At 41.8% G+C, this 12,348-nt stretch overlaps 1 long non-coding RNA gene across 1 annotated transcript; it reads right to left on the bottom strand.

Annotated features, from left to right (window-relative positions):
• Positions 1–2,104: 2,104 nt before the first annotated feature.
• LOC308404984 lies at positions 2,105–10,741 on the bottom strand. The gene is made up of 2 exons (XR_013973244.1): positions 10,010–10,741; positions 2,105–7,173 (listed from the first exon to the last, which is right to left on the bottom strand). It is a non-coding gene; the product is annotated as an uncharacterized lncRNA (long non-coding RNA).
• Positions 10,742–12,348: the final 1,607 nt, after the last annotated feature.

Below are 12,348 nucleotides of genomic sequence, written 5' to 3'. Positions count from 1 at the left end.
AAAGCAATGTCATGCAGTGTCAGGGGTTAAAAGACCACATGACTCGTGCAGTTAGAAACACAGTATATATTTCATATAAATGTAAATTCAAGAGGAAATGGGTCAAAGTTGTAAATTAAGTTACCCACAAAAGCAAAGCTAGGAGCTAGGAGAAACAGCGACTGACTTGGAAGTAGGAGTCACGAATGTTGGAGTGGACAAAACCACTCCAACATCCATGGCACTCAAAATGAAGGTGAGTGTGAAGATCACAGGTCACCCCACTCTAACCTTAGATAGAAGAATTTGCTACAAAGACCCAACTAGAATTAGAAAACAGCACAGGGAGTAATAAAGTGAGTTTAGCGGCGTATAAATGTGCGGGCAGTTCAGGGTCGACCCAAAGACCGAGGTAAATGTAGCAGAGGCTAAACAGGTTACCTTCAAAGGGATTTCAGTGGCACCCTGTGTGTGAACAAGAAACTGCACTCAGTTCAGTCTGAGAAGCTAAGTGGGCATTTCAGGCAGAACATTTCCACGTCACAAGACCAACAAGAGATGTAGAAAGACAGTTTGCTGTTAATGTCATATGATTGGGGGGGTCTGTGGTCAGAGGCGAACCCACAGAGAGGAGTCACTTGATGTTTTTGATTATTAGGCATAAACTGATGGGGAAACAATAGCATGGGGAAGGACATTTTTTTCACAAGATTAAAGCAAAGGCTGAGAAAGAAGAGCTACGGAGGATAGACAAAAGTCTAATGATGTCAAGACAGAGTTGGATCCATTTGATGTGGTGTCAGAGAAACCGAGCAGAAAGAAGGCAAATAATCATTTAAAAAGATTAGACTGCGTATATAAAGGAAATATGTTAGTCAGTCAGAGGCAAACAGTGGATCCTGAGAATAAAATTTATTGTTTAACATGAAAACCTGATTTTTCTCTTTAGTAGACAGATTTTCTTGTAAGTATAAAAACAACTTTTAGGACAGTCTGCAGACTTGATAAATGGATGTCTTTGTACGAAGCAGAGATGCTTTTTTGTTTTTCTATTTTTTGTCTGATTGACAAGTTGAGCGCACAGTAAGGAAAAACAGATGTAGTGTTTCTGGTGTTTATAAGAAGCAGACCGTGGTGGCAGCATAACTTTATTGCTGACTGCAGCACACAGACACATGTGACCATTGCATTGCTTCTCTGCCAATTATTTTTTATTCCTCTAGTGTCCACTAGGTAGTGTAATTTTTCACACAAGACACAACATTCTTGTGAATATAACGACAGATTATATGCCCATAAGATTATACTGACGCACTGACACACTTGCAACGACATTGCTACTTCAGAAACTGTTATGCTGCACAAAACTTCATGGTATTGTGTTGCAGAGTTCATTTCTCTTAATTAATCTTGAAAATTAATTAAACAGGAAAAGCAGCTGCTTGTTATTCCAGTACTTATTTGTGCACATGCAAGCTATAAATAAACACAAAATGCTTTGCCTCAATTATCATCTGTCACAACTGCTGTAAACTGAGACTCATTCTTCTGCACTGCTGCTTTCTTTGTGTGATCATCTAAAGGCGCAAAACAAGCACCACTAGGAGGCAACAGCTCAGCAGGTAGATCGTTTGGTAAATGGTCTGTATTTGTATAGCGCTTTTCTAGTCCCTAAGGGGGCCCAAAGTGCTTTACACAACCAGTCATCCACCCACTCACACACACATTCACACACTGGTGATGGCAACCACCCTGGGGCACACTGACAGAGGCGAGGCTGCTAGACACTGGCGCCACCGGGCCCTCTGAACACCACCAGTAGGCAACGGGTGACGTGTCTTGCCCAAGGACACAACGACCGAGACTGTCCAAGCTGGGGCTCAAACCAGCAACCTTCTGATTACAAGGCGAACTCCCAACTCTTGAGCCATGATCGCCCCAATTTGTCCCATGATCGGAAGGTCCGGGGTTCAAATCTACCGAATGGCTACCCTGAGGTACCTGAGCAAGGTACTGTCCCTACACACACCGAGCGTTAGATTGGTGGCTGCCCACTCCTTAAATACTGTTGAAAACACGCAGTTCTTTGAATCTTTGGGCTGAAGGAGGGACAATACTCGGTGTATAAATGCTCAATCAACAATCATTTATTTCCATACAATTCAACAGTCAGAGCATTACAACGTCCGGACGGGAGAGATGCTACCAGAGGGTCAGGCACATGTCTCAAAATGGTGACGGGTTGCTCAGCTTTTTATAGTCTCTAGTGGCCCCCAGCTAGTCGTAAAAGCCAAAACATCACATTTTTTCTCTGTTACAGCGCCTAAGTTATGACCTCGGCAGTTGTTTCTCTGCTTTCTGTAAGGTGGGGGTGTGGAATGTGGTCTATCTATCTCCCCTGTCTTTAGACACAGAGTCTCCTGCTTACAACCTTCTCTTCATGATTCAACAATTAAGCATGTCAAGAAAACAGTGTCACACATTCCCAGCAGATCAAGGATACAGAGTGATGCACATTTATCTAATGAACTAATATGTGAATATGTTCTGTTAACTCAAAAGTATAATGAGAACTAAACTACATACAGATCACACACTCTATTTTAAAGGGTATAATATGATCTACAGCAGTATTCTAATTCAACTACTTTGATTACATATATAAGGTAACATATAATAACAGAATAATATCACAATACCCTCTTTTGATCTCTCATTAAAGAGATCACTAATAACAAGCACTTCAGCGTTGCAAGGTCCAAGTTTTCTTGATCCTGAGGCCCTCTGTCCCCCTTTAACGGGTGGACCATATGGGGGATGACCTCTGTGTTCACGCAGTTCAGATGCAAGCAAAGTTAGATTTACAACCATAACAGCAGTTACAGATGACACTCCCATCACTCCCCATTTTCCCACAGCTTTATTTTGGTGCTCCAGTTTTCCTCTCCCATTTTAATGCCCCCTTATACCTTTCAAATGTACTTAGACTAGAACCTCTGTCTAAGGAGCTTTTAACCTTTATTTTTATTGCTGCAGCTACCAGTGTCTTCCAGTTGGGTGATTCTCAGCTTCTTTCTTCGACCTCCGGGGTTAGACCACCCTTTAGTCATTGCACAGTTCTGGGGATTATTCTGCCCCGATTTCAAACAAGGATCTGTGTGTTTTGGGTTCACCGGCGTGTCCCCCTTTTTGCCAAGAGCCTCTCGAACCTCGTTGGGCTGGTGTTCCTGGTTTTCGCCAACCCCTTCATGGTTATTGCTGTGTTTGTGGGATCCATCTTCTCCAGGAGCCCAAACGTCATGACACTTGACCCCAGTTGCTGTCTCGGCAGTCCCTACATCTGTCCCTGCTGTGAAGGGTCCTCACATCTCCGGGTCCCCGTCTGGTGTCTGTTCCTTTCTCTGCAAGAGACAGAAAACCAAAACACCTCTCTCCCTAGCCTTGATAATCTAATATTGTTATCCATTGTTCTTCTAATGATTCAAATTTGGTTTAAAATATTATGTTCAGGACTTATTCTAATCATAATCTATGTGTGTGTAAAAGAAATCAAAAATTAGTGAACCCTTTCTAAGTCTAACACATTATAAGCTTAAGTTTTACCATAGCTAAATTATTAAACACACAAATAAAGTCATAGAAATTTTCATATCACCATTGTTTGATGTTCAAACTCAACTCCCCCTTTTTGACACACTCCCATGTGTCAATTCATTGGAGCTAGACAATTAAAAGAGAAGGTTAGTGACATCATATCTCAGAAAGTATCAAAAATTCTTCTCTCGAGTACCGTTGCTCCAGCCTTGTCATCCCTGAGGATCTTCGATCCCGAAAATGTCCCTTCTCCTCATGTAATAAAGTCTGTCATCCTTCCATGCCCTGGTAACTGGTCCATCCAGAGCTGTAACATTTTGAAATGTACATACAACAAGCCAAACCACACCTTGGTCACACCAACCCTTTTCTGCCCCGAAGATGTCCAATGCCATCCTAGTATGGACTGTCAAATGTGGCTTTAACGCTGACTTTCCTGACAATCCATTTTATAACGTTTCCTGGTCAGATTTGCCAATCTCTGCACCAGGGTTGTAATAGTTTTGCAATTTTCATCAGTTTTTATTAGTTTTTACCAATTCTTTGCTAGTTTAGTGTAGTTTTTATTTTCTGAAAATCCTTAGTTTCAATTTAGTTTTATTTGTGTTTTGCAAAAATTAAGTGTAACAAAATCCCAGTCCCACCATATCAGTCATGCTCTTCTGGTTATCCTTGGGTGTTGAGACTAATAACTATTAACTCTTGCCGCACCGTGTGGTCCTAATTTTGGTTCAAGTGAATTGATAACCTTTTGAAGGCGATTGTTTCACACCTTTATTTAGATGTCCCAGTCCTGTTGTCTCGGGATCCATCACGCTGCCTTATCTGGGGTTAGCTGTTTTCTGGGGATGCGGGTTGAGTGGGTGAGCTCTTCAAGGAGGGGGAGTGTGCTCCCCCTGATGAGGTCTTCTAGGTAAGCTAGGTTAACCTTCTTGTGTGGGCTTTTCAAGTGCACTTTAAGGTTAGTGGGACTTTTAGTTTTATAAATGTCCCTCATGTCCCCCTGATGACCCAGTATTTCATTTTTGCACACTGTAGTACACATTTTAGTTTTTGCTTGTAGCTCGCATACTCTACTTGCCACTCCTCTAAGTCCTGATGTTTCTTAGAGAGGGCAACAGTACCTTTAAAATTATATCACATGTGTGGGGGTGTGGCCTTGCCAATTGTTTTGCCCACCTTTTCAAAATGGCTGGCGTGCCCACAAGCACATTTCATGGAAAAAGAAAGGTAAGCCTGATATTTACATTTAAAATGTTTTGTTAAACTCAGATTTTTATTTTATTCTTTTTGCAAGTACCCCTCCTCGGTGGCGAGAAACTGTTGGTGTGGTCAAGTGGGTGCTCTAGAAACAAACGCTCAGGACAGAACAGTTATCAGTCATGTACTTCCTACAAATTTTGCATATGTTTTATTCCATATTGATCCTCTGAGTGTAATGGTACATTTTAATTTGAATTTATCCAAACTAAACACAATATTTTCTTTATTTACTTTGCTCTTGTTCTTTTGCAGTACCACATCCTATCAAATGTCCCTGTCGATTATATTCTACATTTAATAACTTACTATTTCAAGTGAGAACCTAAATCATGTGGACCAATGTTTATTATTGCATATCTCTATTCTGAATGTGGCCAGTCATTCATAGGTATTGTTCAATTTTGGCGATTTTCCTCTATAAAATTTAATTGACTTCTTTACAGTGGCCTGCTGTGGTTAATAGTAACATATTCCAGTCATGAGTGATATCCAAAGTCTTCTCCACTGTAGCATTTGGCATTCCCAATAATATAACATGATACCTTAATCAAAACACAGTTAATATAGCACAGTTTTCTTGATGCAAACGTCAGTAACTCAAAATCAGCAACCACAGTGTTCAGTCTGCAGTTCATACTTATGTGAAGCTAGAGTCTCCTCCTCCAGTCTCTCTTATCCTCCTGCTCCTGAAAAAACAAAACAAAACAAAGCGAAGCATCCACCCTTCTCTTGTCGGCTGGGTGAATTGTTTATTGGCATTTACTAATCCTAAAGTGGGTGCAGTCATTGTCTCAGTATCAAGTCAGTCAAAACTTTTAGTCGTCAGTCCATCACAGTCCATTCACATGCATACCTCCATACACATTCATACCAGATGTTGCTGATAATGGAGTCTCCCGCGCAACCTATTCGAGCGTCCATCACCAGCAAGATGACGTCATCATTTTAAAGGAAAACAATTCCTTGTTGTTTTTTGGGCCGGATTGACTCGGTGCAATCCTTTTAGACTCAGAACTTCTCAGTGTTCCCTATAAGTGAATTTCTCCCAAGCCAATTACAATCATGGAGAAGCACACTTTGCAACTGTTTTTGTAAGAATATTTCATAGCGCTTTAAATTTCAATCTTTCAGGCCTGGTTTAAAGAGCTGATTGTTAAATCATGAACTCACAAAATATCAACATATCACCATATCACCACCGGTGGATCACACCTCTCAGATGTTTTTTTCTCCAGTGCACTGTAACAAAAACGAAAACAGACATAACCAACAAAATACTACTAAAATAACACAAACTAGGGCCCGTTGCAGACATGTCCAAGCATAAAACTATCCCTCTCTCGCTTACGAGAAAGAACACAAGCCAAAGCTCACTGATAAAATCAAGCTAGCGCTAAACAAAACCAAACAATCAACCAGAAATTCACAGGAACATTTTTCTTCCTGCCGGGACAATATTGTGTGGGAATGAGAACCTCAGGTGCCGTAACACCTTTTGTTCCTCCTTGAATTAAAACTCAATCACAGAAAATGCCGTACTCCGACCTAAAACTTACACTATTAATTCATCATTTTCATTCTGTGCCACTGTTCCTCATCAGGGCTGTGTGAAGCACAGCAAAGAATTCAGTCAAGGCCTTGAGCCATAAACAGACATCACGCACAGACATTGTTTTCATAACCAAACCGTTTTAGAGCTTATTCCTAAAATCTACATAAATGCCTTCTAGGTGACATATAACACATTCTAAGTAATCAATGGCTCCTCATAAAAATTATGCATTGGGATGTTTGTGTGCAGCATTTTGCATATCAGCATAAGCAAAGCATTCTTCATTGCATCAGCGTGTATGTGTGTGTGCGTGTGGATCACTCTTCATTGCACAAGCGTGTGCATGTGTATGTGTGTGCATCACTTCTCAGTGAATCAACATTCCCGTGTGTGTGTGTGTGGGTGTGTGTGTGTGTATGTGTTTCTCTTCATTCTGAGTCAGTGCATGTAGATGTGTGTGTTTGTGTGGGTGTTTGTGTTCATCACTTTCCTGTTCTGGTGTTCTGGGTAAACCACGGCCTGAAGCATGTCCTGGGGTCCTGCCCCCCTCCTTTTTCAGTTTGTTTGCGACCATTGCTGCTGCTGCTGCTCAAAATTCAGTCCATCCTGGTTCTGACCCCAATTGGGGCAGTCCTTTCTCCAGTGTCGATGTTCACCGCAGGTGACACCTGCATCTTCTTCTGTGTTTTTGTCCATTCTGAGGTGCCTTCTGTCCTCAGTTACTCCTCTTGTCTCGGTCACGCCCTTTTTCGCCACCCGATCATCCGTGTTGGTCCATCACTGTCCTGCACAATGTGAATGCAAAGTTATCAAGGTCAGCATTCTTTCGCTCGGCCTTACTTTTCATTCGGGCTTGGCGGGCGTCTCGTCACAGCTCTGTCAGCTGACGCAGTCTGGGAATTTTTCCCCCGTGTAGTGAAATGGGCCTTAGGTTTAGTGCTCTCCGTCTCGGCTGCCTGAGATCACATTCCTGCAGGTCTGTTGACATTCTCAGGTCGTTGTTGTGGGTCCAGCTGTTGCAGCATTTGGTCAGTGTCACGTATGGGGGAGAGCAGGAGTCCAGTCAGCCTCGGCTTTCAGGGCCGGCAAAGCAGCCTGTAATTAAATATGTATAGAAAAAACAAAAACAAAACAAAACAAAAACAAACAAAAAACAAAAACAAACGAACAGGAAAATGTTGTTGTGTTGGCTGTGTTATTCAGAGGGGAGGCAATGGGGCCAGGCCCTGTGTCAGCCTTCTCTCCCCCTTTTTTTGTTTTTTGTCTCCCGATATAATCAACTCCTAACCCACCAAGTTGACAGGACAACACCGGTATATGTTAAAATTCTTAAGATCATGTTTAAAAGCCCAAAAAGGAACTTTCTTTCATTCAGTAATCACTTTTATTAATCAGTCAACAGAAAACATGTCACAATTTGAATCTTTTAACCACTAAATTTGTTGTGTCTTGCCTGGTTGGTTAGACCAGTGTTCCTTTTTTTTTTTTTTTTTTTAGTTAAATTGTTGTCCTGCAACCCAGAGGGTTTCTTTGTCAGTAATGTATAGACTTCATCATTTAAGTATGTTAATTTTTCTTTAACCTTGCTGGAAAATCTTCACGTGTTCATGAGTGTAAGCTGTTTCTTCATTGCGTGTATGTGCATTTGTATAAAAGCAGGTTAGTTTTATCTTTTCTCAAACTAGGCGTTACCTTAAAAGGAGCCTTTCTCTCAGATTTCTCTGCTTGTGTGTGTTTTTGTTTCACCTTTTTGTTGTGATGCTCCGGACGCCTTCCCAACCTCCACAAGTCCGTTGGCCCCAATTTTATGTGTTAAAACTTCTCTTAATTTCTCCTCTAATTCTCTCCTCGCTGCTGTCTTTTTCACAGCTGCTGATTCGTGCTGGGTGTGGTTCCCATTACCTATAATTTTGCTTCGGCCGCTGTGCTTGTGGGGGCAGTTGGTCCAGGTCCACAGCTTCCTGTATTAACACACTAAGAGATTTATTTTAATTTCATTTTCATCACTTTTAAACCGATAAGCAGGCAACACGCCTACCTTGACAGCGTAAACTGTACGCCAGTCTCCCAACACATTCCTCTCTCTACTCCTCCATAATTCTCCACTGCACACCTCTTACTATCTCTCCTTTTTATTTTTATTACACCACAGAGTAATACACCCAATTATGCCCGTCTATCTCTATGTGGCTCCAAATTCCCTCTTTATTTTAATTTCACACTCGTCAGGGGACAGGCACACAACAATTTCAACCGCTGAAACGAGGAATTCAACCTTTTTATATTTCTTTACTAATCTAGACTCAACGTTTGTTCGCAAAATGTGTCTTGTTCTAGTCCGGAAATAAATGTGAACCCGTGATTACACGGCCGTTCCAGTGTTATTTCCGTGGCTATGCGGGGGCCCTCACCTCCCCAAGTCACCACCTCAGCACCCGGACAACGCCGGTCCTGGCCACGCGTCCACGGACAGGAGGGTCGCTACTCCATAGGCAAAGTTCCACAGGTACACTAGGCATCAACCTTTGATCCTAAAATGTGTATTTGCTCTAATGTCCTCCTATTCAAACACATTAACCGTCACTGTCACTGTGTTCACGCTTCACACTCCACACAAAAACACACTCAGAGCGCGCCTCACTCACACTCTCACTCAGTGCGCGCTTCACCCACAAGACAGCACCCAGAGCGCGCCTCGCAGCTTCACACACACTCTCTCACCCAGAGCGCGCTTTGACACTCACACACAACACTTTTCCTCAGCGGGAATTTTACACAGAAACCTCTGAGCTCAACTATTAGATCTTCTTAAAGCACACTGCACCATAGACCAAAATACCCTTTTCTCTGCGATTATGACCGCCACCACGGGGCAAAGTCGCATCATAAAAGTGATGCTTGCATCCCCGAAGTTATACCTGACATCATAAACCAGGTGTTGCTCTGTACTTAAATTTTTACTTTGTATTATGGCCGCAGCCCTTTATACTCGACTGACGCCACAAACCACCGTCAAAACCTCTCTCAAATGTACTAAAATTAGCACCAACCACTACTGCACTTCACGGCCGCACCACCGGAACACGCCGTATCATAAACCAAACCTACGGACGTGTTTCGCTCTCGCGTTGCCAGCGTCCAACTGCACCGTGAAGCCAGTATCTGCTTGTCCTTAAATCAACTTCTATTTCATAGCCGGCAAAAGCCAGGACGTCACTGACACCATAAACAAAATAAACAAACCTCGACTTCAATGTACTGAACTTATGGCCGCGTCTTCAGAATAAATTCTAACGTATTATTGCTACAGAAGCCAGTATTAGACAAAATTAAATGTGGAAGGTAAAGTGGCTGCACTCTAGTCCAACGTAGTATGTTATTAGTATCTCGGTAGAGGCAGATTACTGCAATCTAGACCAACGTAGTATGTTATTAGTATCTCGGTAGAAGCAGTTTATTTAACACCCTGGAATTCAGCCTCAACTTATGTTGTTAGTATCTTGCGCCAAAAACCAGACACCGACAAATTTACTGTGAAAATACATGTGACTCAGCGAACAGATTAATTTGGAAAGCCCAATATGCACATTTGGTATTTATAATACAACAGGCTGTGCTTACCTTTCTGTTTTAGGCCGGCCTTCTGTTCACTTTGCCCCACGATCTCACCAAAGGCCAAATCTACACCTCCTCAGCACACCAAAGATCCGGGTCACGGCACCAAGTTGTTGAAAACACGCAGTTCTTTGAATCTTTGGGCTGAAGGAGGGACAATACTCGGTGTATAAATGCTCAATCAACAATCATTTATTTCCATACAATTCAACAGTCAGAGCATTACAACGTCCGGACGGGAGAGATGCTACCAGAGGGTCAGGCACATGTCTCAAAATGGTGACGGGTTGCTCAGCTTTTTATAGTCTCTAGTGGCCCCCAGCTAGTCGTAAAAGCCAAAACATCACATTTTTTCTCTGTTACAGCGCCTAAGTTATGACCTCGGCAGTTGTTTCTCTGCTTTCTGTAAGGTGGGGGTGTGGAATGTGGTCTATCTATCTCCCCTGTCTTTAGACACAGAGTCTCCTGCTTACAACCTTCTCTTCATGATTCAACAATTAAGCATGTCAAGAAAACAGTGTAACACATTCCCAGCAGATCAAGGATACAGAGTGATGCACATTTATCTAATGAACTAATATGTGAATATGTTCTGTTAACTCAAAAGTATAATGAGAACTAAACTACATACAGATCACACACTCTATTTTAAAGGGTATAATATGATCTACAGCAGTATTCTAATTCAACTACTTTGATTACATATATAAGGTAACATATAATAACAGAATAATATCACAATACAAAGAGTAAGTTAATAAACTATACAAAAAAGCACTTGTATTTCTGTCTGCTGCTACCATCAAGCATCACTCAGCAAAAAATAAAACAAATGAAAATCCATCAGGATTCTTCTAATATACTTCACTTTTGCCTTACAGTCAGTAACATTTTCTGCATCAGTTTTAAACAATCCAACTCTCAGATATGTACAGAAAACCCCAGGTGCAAGTCACTAACAAGTGCTTTATTAGCTCTGCCATACATAAGGCTACCAAATTTATACTAGCCCTGCCAGAAGCTAAGGCTACCAAATTTTAAACTATACCTTCACAGACAAAGGTGTCATAGTTTCTGTATCCTGCAGTAAACGGCGTTGTCAGGTACCAACAGGAGTTCCTGTCATTGTCCCACAATGAGCGCCCAAAAGACATCTTGCAGAGTCTTCTGTGAGGACTAAAAGTGGAGTTTAAACGTAAAGTTAAAGGAGCTGACTCGCTATGACTTTCCATTTCCATTCCTATGGAAGCTGATGCCTCATGTGGAGAATGCTGACTCCTAGTAGTTCCTGTCCACATTTCTCCTGGCTGAAGAGCTGAGCCCTGAAGTCGATGGTTAGAGACTTCTCGGGTTGTTCATCAGCTCTCTATATTTTTTCACACCTATTTACCTGCTCAGGACAGCTCTCTTCCCTGTTCCTCTTTGTGGTGGTGCTGATGCCTGAGGTTGAGGGAGCAGCCTCTTCTAACCTCTGAGTGACTGAAGGTTCTTGGTGTAGAACATGTTGCCCATTATCCTTTACATGTTACATGTTGCAAGTAGAACAAGTACATGTGGAGCATCGACAAGATGGTCACAGCAATCTCATAACCCTGCCAAAAAATGTCTCATGCTAACTGCTGTATGAGAGAAGACCAAAATTAGACCTCTCATCCTCATTTAGTGAGTAATATCCAGAGTCCTCACTGAGCCAGACATCATAATTTATGACTTCATTGTCCGCATCTCTTTCCATTACGTGATCTTACTCAAAATTGTCATCAAGGAGTGTAAGGATACCCTCAGGTTCAGCTTCGATCTGGACTTTTCCATCCTCAACCTCAGCATCTTACTCGCCACCTGAAGAGATGTCGACTGATCAAGATCAATAATCCTGATGAATTCGATGAGGCTACCTTCTGCAGGATGATGTCGTTTCCTCAACCTGCAAGTAAACACACTCATCTGCTATTATTAGTTCGGGGATTTTCAATCATTGGCAAGTGCTAAAGCATGCCTAAATTTCATCAGAGTAATAGTAGGAATAAAACTACTGTAAACTTGTCTGTACAAACTTGTCTACTGATGACAGTATAGGTTACAACAAAAACAGGTTTAAATGTCCAGTTCTAGATGTTACAGTGCAGGCACACAAAGGTGTTGCATGCTTCAGCAGCGCTGCTCGTCATTAATGTATAAAACTTTTGTAGCTGTCCCTGAAAGAAGACAAAGAGGTAACTTCATGATACATATCTGTGGTGCTGATTTAAAACACATTTTACCTGAAACATTGGCAAGCAAATGTAAAAATTGCTCTGATAATGCGAGGTTATTTATGTGACTTAAAAAGCGTTTGCTTATCCACC

Source organism: Rhamphochromis sp. 'chilingali', assembly GCF_963969265.1.
Source record: "Rhamphochromis sp. 'chilingali' genome assembly, chromosome: 11".
Classification (NCBI taxonomy): domain Eukaryota; kingdom Metazoa; phylum Chordata; class Actinopteri; order Cichliformes; family Cichlidae; genus Rhamphochromis; species Rhamphochromis sp. 'chilingali'.
This window is presented reverse-complemented; position numbering and strand designations above follow the sequence as displayed.